Source organism: Girardinichthys multiradiatus, chromosome 7, assembly GCF_021462225.1.
Source record: "Girardinichthys multiradiatus isolate DD_20200921_A chromosome 7, DD_fGirMul_XY1, whole genome shotgun sequence".
NCBI classification, from domain to species: domain Eukaryota; kingdom Metazoa; phylum Chordata; class Actinopteri; order Cyprinodontiformes; family Goodeidae; genus Girardinichthys; species Girardinichthys multiradiatus.
In genome coordinates, this window is record NC_061800.1 from 34,933,284 (window position 1) to 34,954,319 (window position 21,036).

The 21,036-nt window shown below is 37.0% G+C and overlaps 1 protein-coding gene and 1 long non-coding RNA gene across 3 annotated transcripts in view; one reads left to right on the forward strand and one right to left on the reverse strand.

The window, feature by feature from the left end:
• LOC124871494 overlaps nucleotides 1-169 on the reverse strand; it is a 1,514-nt gene extending 1,345 nt beyond the window's left edge. Inside the window, exon 1 of the long non-coding RNA XR_007039030.1 lies at nucleotides 77-169. This is a non-coding gene — a long non-coding RNA (uncharacterized LOC124871494). The remainder of the gene's footprint in view (nucleotides 1-76) is intronic.
• The window catches only part of LOC124871493 (ephrin type-A receptor 6-like), a 286,960-nt gene that overhangs the window by 104,203 nt on the left and 161,721 nt on the right, over nucleotides 1-21,036 (forward strand). The window lies entirely within an intron of this gene.

Genomic DNA, 21,036 nt, shown 5'->3' on the forward strand with positions numbered 1-21,036 from the left:
AAGTGAAGATATCATTCAGAATACAAGTTTTAGTTGTGAGAAATCTAACGTTAATAAGAGCTGAGCAAATAATCACCTCCTCCTTAGCTGCTAAAGAGGCCCGACTTAGGGGTGAAAGGTTGCAGAGCTTCATGCTGCATTGGAACTGCCAGGTCTGGTGAACAGGAGTAGCAGTGCAGGTAAGCTTAGGCAAACTACCAATCCAGCGACAGTAGGTAAAATCCAGTCCATAGAGGAGCATTGATGATTACAATAGGAACAGAAATGTCCAGACAATTAGAATGGCCTCCACACCAGCACACCCCTTTTTTCCCCAACCTCTGGGACTCTTTGTGTAAAAATGACAGGTGTGCAAACACAGGTTAACTGGTAGGTCAGGAAAGAATGGTGGTGGGTTTGAGGGTTTATCACCGGATTTCCAAATCAAAATAGACTCATGAGAATGTCCACTATGTAAAAGAGCTTGCGGATCACATACCAGAATAGCAGAAACATCATGGCAGCAGATCAAGTAAAATAAAACAGAAGCAATCAAAGAGAGGATCAAGGTAAAAGACAGTGAGCTGCAAATGTTGGCCCCATCTTGCCAAGCATCCTGATATTTTAAAAAAACATTTTTTGTCATGTTACACATTTCTGAACCACATACATTTAGCATTCAGGTACATTTAGCGGAATTACAACATTGTCATTCCCCATCACTAACCGTGATAAGTTTGGTTAGGGATTTTAGTATGGCTCATATGGCTCACCTCCCAGGGCACAATAAGCAATCCCTTGCTTATTTGCATGTTTAGTCTAAGCAGAGATTCACAGCTTCTTATCAGTGCTTATCAGTGCTTTAGTTTAGCACTGATAAGAAGCACAGCTGGATGAATCATTTGAATTATTCTACACTATGCAGATATCTGTGAAACCTTAAATTGTATTTGTTATAAACACACAACACTGCATTAGAAAACCTTACACTAAAACAAGCCTGAAAACAGCCATTTATAGAGTTCAACCATGTACTGAAATGTTTAACTTTGATTATACAGGTCCTTCTCAAAATATTAGCATATTGTGATAAAGTTCATTATTTTCCATAATGTCATGATGAAAATTTAACATTCATATATTTTAGATTCATTGCACACTAACTGAAATATTTCAGGTCTTTTATTGTCTTAATACGGATGATTTTGGCATACAGCTCATGAAAACCCAAAATTCCTATCTCACAAAATTAGCATATCATTAAAAGGGTCTCTAAACGAGCTATGAACCTAATCATCTGAATCAACGAGTTAACTCTAAACACCTGCAAAAGATTCCTGAGGCCTTTAAAACTCCCAGCCTGGTTCATCACTCAAAACCCCAATCATGGGTAAGACTGCCGACCTGACTGCTGTCCAGAAGGCCACTATTGACACCCTCAAGCAAGAGGGTAAGACACAGAAATAAATTTCTGAACGAATAGGCTGTTCCCAGAGTGCTGTATCAAGGCACCTCAGTGGGAAGTCTGTGGGAAGGAAAAAGTGTGGCAGAAAACGCTGCACAACAAGAAGAGGTGACCGGACCCTGAGTAAGATTGTGGAGAAGGGCCGATTCCAGACCTTGGGGGACCTGCGGAAGCAGTGGACTGAGTCTGGAGTAGAAACATCCAGAGCCACCGTGCACAGGCGTGTGCAGGAAATGGCCTACAGGTGCCGCATTCCCCAGGTCAAGCCACTTTTGAACCAGAAACAGCGGCAGAAGCGCCTGACCTGGGCTACAGAGAAGCAGCACTGGACTGTTGCTCAGTGGTCCAAAGTACTTTTTTCGGATGAAAGCAAATTCTGCATGTCATTCGGAAATCAAGGTGCCAGAGTCTGGAGGAAGACTGGGGAGAAGAAAATGCCAGAAGTCCAGTGTCAAGTACCCACAGTCAGTGATGGTCTGGGGTGCCGTGTCAGCTGCTGGTGTTGGTCCACTGTGTTTTATCAAGGGCAGGGTCAATGCAGCTAGCTATCAGGAGATTTTGGAGCACTTCATGCTTCCATCTGCTGAAAAGCTTTATGGAGATGAAGATTTCATTTTTCAGCACGACCTGGCACCTGCTCACAGTGCCAAAACCACTGGTAAATGGTTTACTGACCATGGTATCACTGTGCTCAATTGGCCTGCCAACTCTCCTGACCTGAACCCCATAGAGAATCTGTGGGATATTGTGAAGAGAACGTTGAGAGACTCAAGACCCAACACTCTGAATGAGCTAAAGGCCGCTATCGAAGCATCCTGGGCCTCCATAAGACCTCAGCAGTGCCACAGGCTGATTGCCTCCATGCCACGCCGCATTGAAGCAGTTATTTCTGCCAAAGGATTCCCGACTAAGTATTGAGTGCATAACTGTACATGATTATTTGAAGGTTGACGTTTTTTGTATTAAAAACACTTTTCTTTTATTGGTCGGATGAAATATGCTAATTTTGTGAGATAGGAATTTTGGGTTTTCATGAGCTGTATGCCACAATCATCCGTATTAAGACAATAAAATACCTTAAATATTTCAGTTAGTGTGCAATGAATCTAAAATATATGAAAGTAAAATTTTCATCATTACATTATGGAAAATAATGAACTTTATCACAATATGCTAATATTTTGAGAAGGACCTGTAGGTTGCTCAAAACAGTTTTGATTTGTTCTCTAAATGTTTTCTTTTTAAAGTGAAACAATGGGTAGTCCTAATTTTCTCAAACATGTTTGTAAAACTTAGTGTCCTCTTCTTGGGATCTTAATTCTCTATGTTAGACAGTATTTGTGTAGACACATCAGTTTTTAACCTGCATCAACTAATGTAACTGTCATGACATCTTTTAAGTTGGCCTCTATTGGGACCCCAGCCATGGGGACAACATGAAAGGCCAGTAAGAACTTTTCTGGAACTTTCAAAATAAATTGCATTAACCTACTCCGAGCACAGACAGGAACAGGGTATAACAGCGGACTTCCTGTGACGTCACTGTCCGAATAAAAACCCTTCTTTTGCAACAAACTGACTTCTTCCACGCAGGTCCCCAGCAGAACTGCACGGAGGGACACAGCACGCTAATATCTCTTTGCAGGCAAACAGACATAAGTCTTCAAACTGGATCCAAGAGTGTCATACGATCATGCGATCATATGCACTAAGTTAAGTAGGAATGAATTGCTGTTTGTGTATCTGGTATTCATTCATGAACGGGGTAATTAAGGTACAAGCATTGCTTGACTTTTCTTGCTGAGGTCTACAGAAACAAACTGTTCCAGAGAGATCCCAGCAGAGACCCTGTCTCTACAACGTCGAGTGGAGCAGTTTTCCCGGTTCGAAGGAAGGACAACGGGACCGCATCACCGTGGCTACAGCAGTAACGTGCAGTTTGGCCGCCCGACAGAGCGACCCGCCCCACCCCACAGCCCACAACTTGATAACTAAGTAAACACCACTAAGCCCCATTTCTCCAGAAAGATTTGGTTCTTATTCAAAATAATATTTCCTTAAATATTATTTTACTATTTCCTTAATAATATTTCTTTAAATATTATTTTAATAAATAAAGGCAGCTAATTAAACACCATTGAGAGTTGGTTATCCAGAAGGTTGGTTTTATTCAGCAAATCATTCTTTAAAATATTATTTTATTAAAATAATATTTTATCTGATCTTGCATTGTGAATGGTTGTCTAAAGGTATACCAATTATTGCCTAAGTTAGTTCCAAGACTAATTTAACTTCAATTCCAGATTCTTCAAGATAATCCTTGGTTCTCAAACATAAATAACATTGCATGATAATGTTGCATCACTCTTTCGGTCATGGTTTTCAAACATCTTTGATCAACTTGTTTATATTGTACATAGCCCATTGGTCTCTCTTATTCTTTCATTTTGCTTGGTAGTTTAGTTGGATTGTTTTAGCATAGCAAAAGTTTGTTGACTGAAATATGTTTGACTTTGAGTTGACTTATTTTTGTTAACAAATTCTTGTGTTGTAAGAAATTGTGTGAATTCATTCTGCGTGTGTGCAGAGTTTTGCTGTTCAATAATGTCCGAGCTTGGCTCATCCCTTTCAATTTTGTCCTAATGCCACCGCCTTCTCGGGCTGGTATTCACAGGACAGCCTTTAACAGACCAAAACATTATTGAATTAAATATTAAAGTATTAATATTAAATATTAAATAATATATTCATAATCACAACACCTCCAATACTGAAATTCTTTATAACGCACAAGACATCTTGTTGAACAAATAATTTTTTTTGTTTGTTTTAATGGCTATTAAACATTATATGATAAACTTGATCTTTGGCCTTTTTTGTACTTAGAGGTTGGGGTCAAACTAACTTCCAATTTATTGAAGTTGGGTGGACTTGGAGATCTGCAGCTTCTCCAAATGAGTCATCTTAGTACTTAAAATTCCAATACATTGTGAAATTAATTGGAGATTAGCTTATTTGTTACATCCATACATCTATAAATTCATCTAAAAGTTATATATATTTTGACCAAGATTTGTAGGCTGCTGTGATCTATCCTATCATACCAAAGACATTACTGTGGGAATTATCAGTCATATAGAAAAGACATTACCATGTAACCTTAAAAATAAAGTCTTTGAACTATTAGAGGAAAATATAAAACATGAAGAAAACTTAGACAGCTAAATAAAACTATGCAAACTGCATTAAAATAAAACATTCACAGGCTAATTAGGTTTAAACAAAAAATTGCTTGTAGCTGTAGCTTCAATAATAAAATTTTCTGTAGTGCCTTCAACTTCGAAGTATTACCCTAGTGTGTACATACTTTTTGGTGAGTTTTACATGTAAGAATATGGCACTAGAAATAAGTGTAATTCTGATAATACTAAAACTTTCTAAGCAGCAAATCAGATCCATGAGATTAGGATTGCGGTTAGCATCAGGCAAACAGTAGAGGACTCCACTGTATCAGATCTAAACCTATTGGCTAACAATAGTCTTTCTGCTGTGTTACACACACATATACACACATACACACACACATTGCCTTTCTCCCTCTCTGTCTTTCTCTCTCTCAGGTTGATTGAAAGATGAAAAACATGTCAAACAAAGTTATAAAAGAAATTGTGCTGTAGGTGAAAAATACTTGCCCCATCTGTGGTTTTCACATCTCCTGACAATGGAAGAGTGACAGAAAGGATACAAACTCAAGTACACATACTCTCAGGGTCTCTGTTGGGTTCGCTGCTGAAATGACTGCAGCCATGGTCTTGAAGGGATGCTATGGAAAGTATTTCTTTATTTTTTGTTAAAAGCAGTTTATTTCTACTTAAAGGTTATTGTATTACCAGTTATGTTCACACATGTAAACCTCAAATAATTTAATATATCATGTAATTAGGAATTTGGCAGCATACATTGTCATCTTTAAAGGTTCTGCATTTAGACAGTAAAAGTGTTTCTAAATCTGACTGTAAAGGAGTATAATTAAGGGACTTTTGTAGAGCATCAAGTCCTGTCATGTCTTAGTAATAATAATAATATGTAATATATTTCACTTGTGATGCAGTTCTTTTCTAAGTAGTGTGTGTATACTAGGAACAATGGAATTAAAATCACAGTCTCCTGTGTCATGACCGGTTACATTTAATTTCCTTGACAACACTATCCCACTGTTATTTTTGTCAAAATTAAACAATAAATTACCACCTGAAAATGAAATTTTATTGCTTTGTCCAAAACGTTTTATTAGTTCAAGGAATGTTATAATTGGGAAAATCCTGCAGTATTTGAGTCACAGATGCATTGATTCTGTTGCAGTATGCCACTTATATGTTGCGTTGGCGCATTAGCTGACCAATTTTTCAACGTGCAAAAAACGAGGCTTAGATGGTGATCAAATCATGCATGCTGGTGTTACGTGCTTAGGAAAGCAATGGAGTTTATTATCTTAGGGCATCACTCTGTCACTCTGCTGCAAGTACAACTGAATTTCCCCACTTAGGGAGAGTAAAGGATATCCATCATTCTGCTTGTTTTGGGGTCAGGAGCTCAGGCAAGGAAGCTCTGGCATCTATTTCCATAGCCACCTCTTCCAGCTCTTCTGGGAAAACCCTAAAGCGCAACAATGCAACATACCAATGCTTTAGTTATACCTTTTGCCCTGTCTGGTGTTTCAATAAGAGAAAGATGAAGTTGTTCTTTTCTGACCAAATCCTATTTTCTTGCACTGTCAGTTGACACTGACACTGTTGACCTTTAGAGTAGCAGACTCGTGTGGTGGTTCCAATTTTAAAGAAAGGGGTGTTCCATTTATCGTGGAATGACACTTCTCAGCCTCTCTGGCAAAGCTTACTCTGGGGTATCACAGACAATGCTCTGACTTATAAATTAACCTCAGATCTAGGAGGAGCAATGTAGCTTTCATCCTGACCGTGAAACAGTGGCCCAGATTTTTACCCACGTGCAACTACTGAGGGGGTCATGGGAGTATGCTTTTTCTGTCTGCATGTGTTCTGTGAATCTGAAGAAGACCTACAACCATGTTTCTTGAGGTATTTTGTGGGGGGTGATGCGGGAGTATGGGGTATCTGAGTGGCTTTTAAGGCCTACCCAATCCTTGAATGCCCTGTGTCTGCATTCTTGGCACAAATTTGAGCATATTGCCAGTGTGCATTGGACTCCACCAGGGGAGCCCCTTGTCACCAATCCTGTTTGTGGTGTTAATGAAAAGGATCTCAAGGCGTAGTTGTGGTGAGAAGGGTGTCTGGTTTGAAAACCTCAGGTCTGTTGCGGTGAAGAACGAGAGGAGCCAAATGGCAAAGCTCTCAATTTACCAGTGTGTCTAGGTTCAAACCCTCACCTATGGTCATGAAATATGGATCATGGGCAAATGTTTGAGATCCTGAATGCAAGTGGCAGAAATTAACTTCATCTGGGAGGTGGCTGAACTCAGCCTTAGGGAAAGGGTGAGGAGCTCTATTATCTAGGGGAGACTCAAAGTAGTGGTGGTTCGGGCATTTGATCAGGTTGACCCCTTGGCGCCACTCGATGTCTCCCACTGGGAAGAGAGTCCTTTTACTCCATGCTGGCATGCTACATTCAGAACAGCACAATACTTCCAGAATGTGCATTAAGTTATTTATTAATTGTACGGTAGCCCAAATAAGACAACATTCACTGAAATTATTAACATCTATATATTTGTTGCTAAAGTCACAAAATGCAGCACAAACTTTATAAATTGGATTTTCCCTATATAGCCATGTTATCTGTAATCAGAGCGATTTGTTAGTGTGACAAAATGAGAAATAAACATGTTGAAATATTTGACTGTTTGGGCCCACTTGCTGCTAAAGTTTGAAACAGATTGTTATTGTATAAGTAGGTAATTCAAATTTAAATCGCGCTTGGATGAATAGGTTATTTTTGGAACATGAAAATTGTTTTGCCAAGGACTAGTTACTCCACTTTCTCCATTGTTTAGTCCTTTGCCTCTGACGCAAACATTTAGATGAAAGGGTATACTATTTGCATCCACCAGCACAAGAAAAATCGATAAATATTTAAGTAAATTTACCATTGTTCTCAAATGTAAATAAAAACACTGAGTTTTTTCTCTACAAACTAATACGATCAAATCAATATGATCCCCCCCGTTCCCCCTTGCGTTGTTACCTTTATTAAAATAAGGATTGTATCTGTTATCAAAGTAGACAGGTCACATTAAACTGGAACTCATGTTTGTATGAGTGACCCAGAGGTTGAAGAGGCCTCAGGCAGACACCAGGAGTACCCACAGAGTAGCCAAATGCCCAATTGGGATGCACATTAGCAGCAAAGCACTGAAACAGCTCCCAGACTGAAGTGGTACAGGGAGAACCCAGCTACCTTGGTGGTCAGGGGCCTGCTCAAGCCTCTGTTAGCAAAAACCGCCCAGCACCAAGGAGGTGTAAACTTTCCCCAAAGCCTCCATCCTGCCAAACAGACTTCAACAATGCAGGTCGGCCAGGATTTAGAGGGGCCAATCATTAGAAAACTGTTTATCATTTGTTTTAAGTTGAAAGAGATTTAAAAGATCATTATTAACATCTAATCTAATGAGAAATTATCTGGTAATGAGCCTGGAGAGATGTTTTACAGTAAATTAATTACACAAGTTAGAATACAGCTTGCAGTACACTCATGCTGTTGCTTTGTGCCCAGTTGTCAAAGCCATACACTGAGACCTTTTGGTTCATTGCATTGGTTAACAGCATTGATGCACAGCTCAGTGCATCTGTTTTCCCAAGAAAATGCTCAGCTGCATATCTCACAGATCAACACACAAGGAAAAAAATGTTTTTTGCTTCACTCTTGGTTTTTAGATCTACTGTTTTAACAGATCTACAGTATTCTCTGCTGCATAGAGATTTTCATTTGTCTGTCTAAAGAGAGAGGGAACACATGTCTTGTTGCTGTGTTACTTTATAGAAAAAAGATAAACTTAAGTTACATCAACAGGAAAATAATGTTCATGCAATTTATTAAATATGTCTAAACATCTTTTTTAACATACATAAGACAGGGTTGTAAAGACCTGGATTTATTGCATAAAACTATTCCTTTATTACTTAGTCACACTATTGTGTATCTGCTTTGTTTCTGTTAGAATATTATGATATTATATTAATTTGTAGATGATGACTTAAGTCTTAAAAATAAAAATGATATAGTTATGTAATGGTAAAATTGTTGCACCCTGTCCTGACACAATGGAACGCTGAGACTTTTACACCATCCATCCTGAGACAAAAACTGATGTTCCACAAATGGCTTCATTCCTCATATTTGGAACCCCATAACAAATGTTTGTTGATACAAAAACATACGTTTCAAGATGTGAAACAGTGTGACAGCAGCTTTTTTTTTTTTTTTTGAGACATTACTAAAGTCTGATTTTTTGGTTTCTTCAGCTAACATTTTAATTTATCTTTTTTCAGCAAGTAATTCAAGGGGATCTGAGTCTTTTTGTTAAAATATGTGCCTGGTCATTCTGTCCCTTTAGTCACTGTTTTTCCATCTTTCTAATGTATTATAACTTCTAATATGTCACATACATGTGCTTGTTTACATGTACATAATTTCTTCATCTAACAGGGCTACTTTTTTTGTAACATATAAGCAATAACTGAAAGACAATAATAAAACTAGACTAGATTAATTAAATGAGTATTTTGTGGTTTCATGACCTTGTCTGAAGCATCAATATTTCAATGTTTTGCACATAGAGACCGTTTCTGTATAAAATTGCCATTTTTTAAAGTAAACTCCAGCAAAGCAAGGTAAGATTGCATATTGCAACACCTCTATTTGAGTTTTTCTTTTTTTTTTTTGTTGCAATCCCACAGATTTTTGACTATCAAGTTCCTGCCATGTTGAAGATTGAAAAGCCCTCACACACTTGCACCACATGGAACACACTCTATCTTCTGATTTGTCTGCCTGATAGTGTTGTCAGAGAGACTGGATGTCAAAGAGAAGGAATCTATTACAGGATCGATTTGGTTGTGCAATTAGGGGGCAATGGGAATTTCTCATTTCACTTTTTGCCTGTGACATACATCTCTCGGGAGTTTTGAAGAAGGGATAAAGTGATACATTGAGATGGCTGGCGGAAGAATAAAGAAGAGGCAGGATGTGCATGGAGGGAAAAGAGTATGAGTGTAGTTTTGTTCCTTTAAGACATGTGGGAGGTGTTTTAGCTGTCTACAGAAGCACAAAAAAGAAACTGGTGGAAGGTGGGATCAGATTTATCTCAGAGCTTATATGGGAGCAAAATTACAGGCATACCTATTTCCTTTTGTGGCTATTTCTAATCTTTCCTTTCTGACTACTCCTCTTCTCCAGCTCATCTTCTTTTCATTTTTCACAGAACTTTCTATCTAACTGAACACTGAAACAAAAAAAGGTTGCAACTTGCCACTTCTTTTGCACTTTTTTTGTCCAGTTGTATTTCTGAAAAATCAGTTCATAAATAATTTTGCCAATTTGCATAACAGATGTTTGTGTATTTACAGACATACAAAATAAAATATTTTTGGAATTATTACTGTTTCTGTAGCAACTTTGAATGGACTATGAACATTTACAGTTTGAACATCTCATTGAGCAGTGTTCAATCCATTATCCAGAAATTAAAGGAGTATGCAAAACTGAAAAGCTACCAAGACATGGCCATCCACCTAAAACGTTAGGGTGGGCAAAGATAGCATTATTCAGAGAAGCAGCTTAGAGGTCTATGTTAACTCTGGAGGAGTTTAAGAAATCCACGGCTCAGGTGGGAACACTTGCAGAGAGGGCATTACTCTAAACACATCATCCCCACAATGAAACATGGTGGTGTCAGCAGTATGCTGTGTAGGATGTTTTTGCTACACAGGGACAAGGAAGCCAGTCAGAGTTGATGGGAAGATGGCGCTAAATACAGGGCGGTTCTCTTAGAGGCTTTAAATGACTTAAGACTGGGATGGAGTTTCAGCAGGACACCAACCCAAACATAAAGCCAGATAAAATTGAATAGTTTGGAACAAAATGTGTTTATGTTAGAATGGTCCAGCTAAACCAATTGAGAATCTGTGGTAAAACTTGAAAATTATTGGTTATGAAAGCTCTCCATCCAGTGTGAATGAGCCTTAGCTGTTTTGTGAAGAAGAATCCAGTCTCTAAATGTGCAAAGCTGTTCGAGACATACACCAACAGATTTGCAGCCGTAGTTCCAGCAAAAAGCGATACTATAAAGTATAACCTGTTTTGAAAACCATGTATCATCGTCCTTCCACCTTAGTGTTATGCACTACTTTGTGTTAAAATTTTGTTAAGATACATTGAAATTTGTGCTTGTAACATGAAACATTGTGATACCTGTTCAGGGCTATAAAAACTTTGGAAGCCACTGTAAGACCCAAACATGGGAAATTTGTAGATTGATTGAAACTGCGAGGATTAAAAATCACATTTTCAAAATAAATCAGAAGTTTTTCCTTGACTCTTCCAAATATAAACTAACTAATCCACTTTACTTAGAAGTAAAAGGCATGCCAGTATGCCTATTACTATTTAACATCTGGAAGCCTTTATATGTCCCAAGAAAATGTCTAAGACAATGGCAGCATCAAGCTGAGTAAAATACTTTTGATTTCTTTGTGTCACTACAGAGACTTTACTTAATGACAGTGAGCATTTTGCATCAAGGCCTGGCAGGACAGGAGAGGCCAGCGGAGAGATTTAATGAAGTGTCCTCTACCAACTAATTAAAATCTTTCTCTCACCGGTTCTGTCATTAAGTAATGTTTTAGCAGGAAGACAGGAGAGAAGATAACCTGGGACTCTGTATTTGCTACAATTTTGCACATAGTGTGTGAGTGGTGAGATTCTGATATATGGACACTGCATGTTTATATGTAGTTTTCTTAACATTACAAAAAAAACAGTTGGATGTAAAACAAAAACATGTAGAATTGCAACTAAAACATCCAAAACAGAAAGAAAATGTTATCTAATATTCATTCTTCTCCATGCCCTCTGTGTGCCTGTGGATAGGCTAATGGGCTGCGGCATCATCTTCTGACACAGGCATTTTTCTAATATGTTTGAACTGCTGGAGGACTCCGCTGGGGTTTAATTGCAAGGGAAATAAACAGATATGTACTTAATTAAATCCCCTTACTGAGCCATGTTGTTGAACATTTGCATTTTATTCAGAGGTGGAGCTTTCCCCGATAACTATGCCATGATATAGAGAAGAGCCTCTCAGTTGTTATAATAAAACCTTCAGATTTTTTTCCTCTGTTGCTGAGACAGGGTTTGGCTCAGGGGGCTTTTTGGCTCACTGAACTTGTCGGAAAGCTGCACATTCAACAACTTTTAAATGATTTCAATATGCTTATTTTGATACACTCTGTGTCTGCTTGAGGGACTACCTTGCCCAAGAGGTTTGTGACTGCACTGAAGTTTATTATGCAGCATTTACACTGCATCATAGTTGCATTATTGCTAAAGCACTTAACAAAAAGTGAACAAAATGCAGTATCCTGCAAATTCAATATACAGTATATCCCCTCTATTTTGCTAACTGCATTGACAGTTTTGATGCTAAAATGAAGTGAGACAAGGTCAGTGTTTCAACATCGTATCTTGGACTCTTTTTAAAGTTGAATGTTAGGGACAGAAGATTTAATTGTATTATTCATTCTAGCTTCACTTCTTCTTAATCTGTAAGTCGGCCTTTCTCAAAGTACCGGCTCTGGTCTGGATCACACCCAATCAACACGGTAATCCAGGTCCAGGCCATAGTGCCAAAAATGCGGACTGAATCTTGTAAATTGGTTTATAGAAATGTCGAATATTATAGACGTTCGTCATTTGTGCGTTTGATATAACAAAGATCCAAGTGTCCTATATGTGAACGTTCCTAGTAAAAGATCCGTAACAGAGAGCATGTGTTGTCTGGTGCCACACCTCAGCTTGTCTGTTCTGTAACCCACTCAACCAAAGCTCAGCTATCCTTCCAACTGACAGCTGCGTGATTTAGTCCTGATGGCAGCATAACACTGTTCATTAATAACTTGCAAAGCAAAATGCTTTGTTTATTAATCAGCAAAATAGCTCTGTTAGTAAGTTTGGTCCACATACGGCTAATTGGAACTGCAAAAAGAACATTTTCTGATACTGATCTAAGTTATCGACCAGAATATGTCATCGCATAGAGAAAACAAAGAGCATCAGCCAGCAGTTTCTGTAAACTACTCCCTCTGCAGAGATCCTGAATGTAAAACCAAGTTAAGCCTGTGTTGAAGCAAAAAAACACTGTCCAGAAAATCAGAGTGGAGCAAAACATTAGTCGCTGTAAATCAATCAAAACAAAAAAACATTCTGATCGTCATTGTTGTACAGATGAGAACACATTTATTATCCTATTGTGGATCATGTTATTCTGAAAGTGTGATATTTAAGTTCATATTTCAAGAGTTTTTTGCTACAAAAGGGACTGTTTCATTACTTTAATAGGAAACAAATTCTACTATCTTATAAAAACAATACTTAGAGATAGCTGACAGGAGTTAATAAGAGCTTTACAAAAACATTAAGCAAAATCAACGTTATCTATAAAATTTTGTTTATTTTTCTACAGTTGAAATTTAATTTATTAATTACATGATTTGGTATATTTTAAGATTATATGTACAGTAAAGTAGGATGTTGTAATACATGGAATTAATCAAATTGAATTTGGAAAAGAAATTAACTATTTCCTAGGATTAGGCAGCTCATTGAAGGAGAGCAATTTTCCACACTAATTTATTTCTTGATAGCTGTAAGTTTTACCTAAATTGATTAATGTAACAGTATATTGCTGTACTTTAAGTTTAGTTTATTTATTTTGTCTATTCTTGTATGTAAAGCACTTTGAATAGTTAAATATGAAAAGTGATTAAATTGTTCAAGTTTCAGTTCAAGTTTCTTATGAAGTAGGACTGCTCATTGCATTTTAAATTCAGAAATCAGAGCGACATCTAAACATGTTAACTTGTGTCCATGTTTATGCTGTAGGTATAAACTACTCTTTGTTTTCCTTATAAGTTGTAAGCTTGTTTATTCAACAGTATTTGCTCATTTCTAGTTGTTTCAGACCTTCGTCCTTATCTGTAAATCAGATTCAGACCTTTGGATATTAAGTTTAAGAGTGTAGCTTTTGGGGTGTGTTTTAAGAAAGTGCTTTAGAAATAAAGTTGGATTAGATTGGATTGTTGATTATCAATCCTCTTTCTGCCATTTGCAATCTGTTCCGAATGCAGTGGCACGTCTTAAAGCATGCACTGAAAAACCCATCTTATCTTCTTGACTCTGACTATAAGTAGAACATGAATCCGAAAGGCCTTACATTGCATACTGTGCTTTTTATTCAACTTTATTTTTGTATTTCACTTTATTTAATATTTTATGTAATTACACATCTTGTCTACCTTAGCTGGTCAACTTCAGTAGTTTTTTTTAATATGCTGTAGAAATAACATCGACATTTGACTATTTTACAAACACTCCTTCAATCTAAAAATTAAGTCTAATAAAATATTATTATTCAGCTTTGTTTTTCTGTTGTTTTTGTTTTTATGTTTTGCATATTGGTTTGAATGGTGTGATTTCAAGGCTGCCACTGCTCTACTCTTTTGGCCTAGCCCCGAAACTGTCATGTCACAAAGTTGTCAAATTGAGTTTGAGACTCAGACTCGAGTCGCAATTATGTCACAAAAATAAAAGACTTCAGACTCAACTTAGACTTGTGCCCTAAAGACTTGAGACTTGACTTAGACTCCTGGTCTGAGACTCAAGTCTTAGTAACAGTTTTTATCTCATGCAACAAAAAGTTAAATTAAGTCAGTATGTGAGCTACAGACTACAGCTGTATTATTAGCTGTTAACGGTTTATAATCTGTTGATGTCAGCTGCAGCTTCACATTAATGACCAGATGAATATCTCTCCAACTGAAGATGAATTAATTCATTTAAACATTTCAGAACAAAATAAACGTAACTTACCTCCTACATTCTCTTGCTCTCGTTAAGCTAGCTGCAACATTACAAGGACACTTTCATCTGAAGATATCAAAATAAAAACTTCCTGTTCAGTTTATCTGAAACTATTAAAAATAAAATGACTTATTGTTCCATTGATTCGGAAGTTTAACCCTAATAACATCTTTATTTTTTAGAACTGAGAACAACGGTTTAAAGGTGGATTTAGAAAATGGTTCCCCAATATTATAAAAACATTTCCAGCTCAGAGTGAGGAGAAGAAAACCCAAACCATACTTTGTACCATATATAATCAAGGAGTGGACAATATGAAGACAGGGAGAAACAGGTGTTTACTTGGTCAAGAGAAAAAAACACTTTCAGTATACAAAAATTCCCCTTCAAAATTTAATTTCTTTCAATACATTTTTTTTTTTGCGCATGAACACTTATTTATATGTCTGATGGTAGATGGATAACTGTTTAAAAAACAATTATTAAATATTCTTGTATAATTTAGCCCTAAGGACAAACAGTACAGGTTTGTAATACTAACGTATAGTGATACAGGGTTTGATATGCACTACATTTCGATTTGATGAGAAAATGTTTATTTCCGTCATTAGAGACTTGAGATTTGACTCTGAAATGGAAAAAAACGATTTGTGAACATCTCTGTCCGGGCATTAGAATACTGTCTAAAGACTTTATGAAAAGTTAGGAAATGCACTGAAATGAAATTTGAAAGGCATTTATCATTTTTAGAAGGTTACCTTTTCAGTTGTGATAAACCCTAAAGCTCATGATAGTTATATTCATACTAGAGTCCATCCACCACATACAATTCATATATGGTAGATGATGAAGTGAAAATACTAATATACAATTGGGCCACAATTCCACTCAAATACTCTTTCCTTCATTTGGCTCAGTCACTAAGAAAATTATGAGTTGCAACTGAGACTAAGCCTGGAGAAGGGTCACTTGGAGGGAGGAGGTCTTGATTTAATGCAATTTGTATACATTGACAGAATATTTTTACTGAGAGGAAACCATTATGAAAGAAAGCATTTTCTTAACTGTATGCTCATACACTGGTGCAGTTGTCTAAGTGCTCTGGATATTTAGTCTCTGCTTGAGTTTTCTGTCCAAGGCATGGCATGAACTGTGCTGTTTTCTCTTCCCTTTGGTTTTGGTTGTTCCTTCTCTAAATCCAAGGATCCAAATGTTTCATACCTTTGGGGCAAAAAGTGTTTCCAACCATGAAACCGTTTTTTTGGCATGAGTAGAAATCCATCCTTTTTATCTGTACTTTAACTTGCACACCGACATTCCTCCATAGATGGTCTTTTTTTTTTTTTAAATGGGGATTTTTTTCTGTGTTGCCAATGGGCATCTATACACATGTATTTGGCAATTCCATTACAAAATGTATTTTTATCAAGAAAACAGTCTTTGCCCTATTTACAATAGTACAAAGTCTAGGGCTGCACGGTGGCGCAGTTGGTAGCACTGTTGCCTTGCAGCAAGAAGGTCATGGGTTCGATTCCCGGCCTGGGGTCTTTCTGCATGGAGTTTGCATGTTCTCCCCGTGCATGCGTGGGTTCTCACCGGGTACTCCGGCTTCCTCCCACAGTCCAAAGACATGCCTGTTAGGTTAATTGGTCACTCTAAATTGACCTTAGGTGTATGAATGAGTGTGTGCATGGTTGTTTGTGTGTTGCCCTGTGATGGACTGGCAATCTGTCCAGGGTGTACCCCGCCTCTTGCCCACAGACTGCTGGAGATAGGCACCAGCTCCCCTGCGACCCACTATGGAATAAGCGGTAGAAAATGACTGACTGACAAAGTCTATCAGACACTGCCAATCCAGATAATTTATCATTCATATATGGTACTTTCTTTAAAAGAGAGGCAGCTATAACTGATATTTGGTTCAAAAACAATGCTTTTAAAATAACAGATCTGCTTTGTAAAACAATGAAAATGTGAATTGTGAATTCAATAATTATTGGGTTTATGGCTCTACAATATGATATTTAGATGGTTTGATTTGCTGGTATCTGAGGAATTTTTCTGTGGATAATTTTCAAGTTTTACTGTAAAATTAGATTTGAAAAAAGCAGGTCATTTGTTGGTTAAATTCTATGAAGCAGCTGACAGGACTGTGAGAAAATATGAACCAATGTAACACATCTCTGATAGGCAAATTTGATATTACTACCTAATGTTGCAAAAAATTATTTTAAATAAATATGCAAGGTACTCATGGAAATGCCACATGTGGTCGATCCATTTATCCATTTGAGACCATGTTGCTTGGACCACCAACATCCAGCTGCGGCAGTGACAGCTTTAATTTGGTAGCTGGCGGTCAACATGATTAGCAAACTGCAGGGAGCTTTTACAAAGTGGACCAACTAACTTTGCCACCCACAGCGTGGGAGGAGAGTAGCATGCAACCAACAATGAGAAGGTCCAGAGCTGCTATTAACAAGTACTGTTTCCATCATTCATGAGTTCAAAGTTAGAAAAGCTTTCCTCCATAATTTTTAGACAGAAGAATCTTTACCTTTAGGCAAAGATTAATAAACATTATACAAAAACATTGTACTGATTTTATTTGGTAAGATGTACTATATATCAAATGCACACAATGATTTTATATATCACAATTACCAAAATGTTATACATTCATACACAAGTACACACACCTCTCACACCTTCAAGCAGACTCAGTGCTTCATTTTCCAGTTGGCAGGGAGTTGATGTGTTCAGATATGATTTATTGATCATGTAGAGCACATTAGTTTACCCACTGTGTTCAGTTAAAAAGCAATAACGCATTTTACACCCCCTGTTCCATGCGAAGGCAATAACACTAAACTAATTACGCAAACGGGGACAAAAGTGTGATTTGTAAAAGCTCAAGCTGCATGCCGACTCTAAACCACCTTCAGACACTGACTTTAAAGCTAATACAGTGAGAAGTGATTAATTGCTTGAAATCTTTTCTCTTTAGTCTGTGTATGAAATTGGCCATGAGGCAGGAATGATGTTTGCATTTAATTGAGACCAGACACATGTAATGGCTATTACAGTATCTCACAAAGGTGAGTACATCCCTTCGTTTTTCCAAAATATTTTAATGTATGTTTTCATGGGACAACGCTGAAGGTATGACACTTTTATACAATGTAAAGTAGTCAGTGTACAGCTTGTATAATTTGCTGTCCCCTCAAAATAGCTAAACACACAGCCATTAATGTCTAAATTGCTGGTAACAAAAGTGAGTACAGCCCTGAGCGAAAATGTCCAAATTGTGACCAATTAGTTGTTTTCCCTGGCCGTGTCATGTGACTTGTTAGTGTTACAAGGTCTCAGGTGTGAATGGGAGGCAGGTGTATTAAATTCGGTGTTCTCACACTCTCTCATACTGGTCACTGAAAGTGGGTTGTCACTTCATGTCAAAGATACGGAAGCCCTGAAAGGCAAGTGAGGAAAAAACTAGATTAAAGTATTTCTAAGTTTCTGTTTTATTAGAAAAATAAGAGGACAAAAATATAATTTTCCACTTGCCTTTCCAGGCTTGAGACATGAAAAAAAAGACTTAACCAATACACCAAGATTTATTTTCCACTCTGTTGACTGAGATGAAAAGCTGTTTAATTTTCAGAATTAGTTTTTTATTGGGCTGTTGTCAGCAAAATATAAACACATATATTGTATTGAGAGGAATCCATTGGCAACCTGTGAGGCTCTAGAAAACTCCATGCCCAAGAGAGTTAAAACAGTGCTAGAAAATAATGGTGACCACACAAAATATTGATACTTTAGGCACCATGTGGACATTTTCACCTAGGGCTGTACTCACCTTTGTTACTAGCGGTTAAAACATTAGTGGCATTAGAGTTATTTTGACAGCAAATTTACACTGTTATACTAGCTGTGCACTGACTACTGTAACTTGTATCAAAGTGTCAGATAGTCAGTGTTGTGCCATGAAAAGATGTAATAAAACATTTACAAAAATGTGAATGGTTTACTCACTTTTGTGAGATACTGTATCTTGAGGTGGGTATTAACTTACTTAAGATATATTTTCCCTTTTTTAATCATTCTCAGCTATTTCTTCTATAAACCAACAAATAAATAAAAGGTTTGGATTGTAGTGCAGCACAATCAATAAACAATTTTGGCTCAGGCATTTGTTCATCTTACTGGGGGAAATACATGATGAATTTCCTCCTCAGCAGCAAACTCATAGGACTAGATAATAACGGACCACAATCACATGCAAATATGTTTGAAGTAATATTTGTATTAGGTAGGAAAATCGATCCCACTGAATTTTTTTATTATGAAGAGGGATTATGAACACAAAAGTGAACATCTATTTGCTATGACAGAACAGCTGTGGTGCAGTCGTTCCATGTGATTAGCATTCTTAAATACTAGTTGTACAGCCCTGAAAGTGAAAAGTTCGAAGCTTTTCTCCATTTTTATATATTTTCTTTATCTAAACAAATCCCACTAATGAGAACCTAATTTTTTTTTTAAGAATTAATGGTAAATACATTTACCATTTCACGAACTAATGAATAATACTCGTAATACTTTATTCAGCATTTTATTGTAGTTCAGTTAAATAATAGAAGAATTACAGAAGACAAAAACCTTCATGATTTTGCATAAACAATCCCTCAAGTCATTTCGAGTCTCATTTTCAAAAGATGACGCTTAACTACATTCCTGCCTGCAAATATTTGTAGATCAACTAGAAAATGTTTACTGCTACTTGTGCTTTTGTTGACTGTGTGTGCCATATTGAATTGTGAGAGTACCCTGGACCTGCAGCAAGGAGTAATCAAAAGTTTCTATGGCCCTGTTTCTTCATCCCATGTGATGTGCATGCAGTTAAAACCTTTTTCTTTTGTGATTTTTAAAGCAGTCTTGGTGGTCACAGATTATGCCTTAGTTCAACAGTTAACCTAAATGACAGAATATGTAAAGATTGCAAACATTGCTTTTCATCTGAAAGCTTTCATCTGATATATTTATGACAATATCTAAACAGTAAATACATGAATTTAAAGGAGAAGAAGTTAACTTTGTTTGATTAGCTGCACTTTAAAACACAGGCATAGGGTTATTTAATTAAACATGTGTCCAAAAGTTAAACACTTGTTTAGGAGTGAACATAACAGACAGATGTGTTTAACTTCACAGAGTGCAATCAGGACATTAAACACTTGCTGCTTTGTCTTTACTTTCGACTCATCAGTAGTCTCTAGGTGTTGTCTCTTGAGCTGCTTACCCTGCATCATGTTTGTGTTGCTATGGTTAATCAAAGAAACCTTATAGAACATCTAAACACCCCATTTTTCATCGCCTAACTTAGTATTGCTGTACTTTGGTACAAGTTGGCCTTTGAAAACAATCAAAAACCTTAAGAAACTTGGCCTATTTGACAGTGAAGCAAAGGCTATATCTGCTATATTCTTGTTGAAACTGCAGCTCAGACAGAGTGACTGGACCTGGACATGACTAATGTACATCCATTTACATTAAAATTTACAATTTAAATAAGTAAATGGATTATTAGAGTTAACTTTATCAACTTCGTCAATTAGTTGTGGCAGCTCTTTATGTTTTATTTTTGCACCTTGAATTTCTGTTTATTTATTATATATTTAAACTTTAAAAGAGAAAAATTATTGAAATAGTCTCTGTAAAATTGATTTAATTTAGTCAGTCAGTCAGTCAGTCAGTCATTTTCTACCGCTTATTCCATAGTGGGTCGCAGGGGAGCTGGTGCCCATCTCCAGCAGTCTATGGGCGAGAGGCAGGGTACACCCTGGACAGGTCGCCAGTCCATCGCAGGGCAACGATTTAATTTATTCAGAGAAAAAATACATCCTAATTATGATTGGCCATGTGTGAAAAAGTAATTGCCACCTTAATCTAATAATAGCTTGTGACATGCTTGGCAACAAATATCCCATCAATTGTTTGCCATATCTGGCAATGATGGCTATTGTTGTGAGGTCCACCCTTATTTGCAGAATTGTTGACGTGAAGCCTTATTGGAAGGTTTGCAGCATGTACGACCTGTTTAAGTTCATGCCACTGCATTTCAATCAAATTAATGTCCAGACTTTGACTAGGCCAATCTAAAACCTTCGTTTTGGAATTTCTTTCTGCCTATTTAGAAATACCCTTTCTATTGTGTTTTAGATCATTGTCTTGCTACAAAATCCAAGTGTGCTTTAGCTTAAGATAATGAGCTGATACATACTCTTATAACATATTCCTTCAGGATTTTCTGCTGGAGACGAGAACTTATTGTTCCAACAATTATGGCAACTTGCATTTGGATGCCATTTTTGCCCTCTGATTGTTGAACCATGAGCCTTAACCCTTAACTAACACAATTGAGTTCTGCAGAGCTTTAGAAGTCGTTCCGGGTTCTTTTATGACTTCCAAGATATTTTATC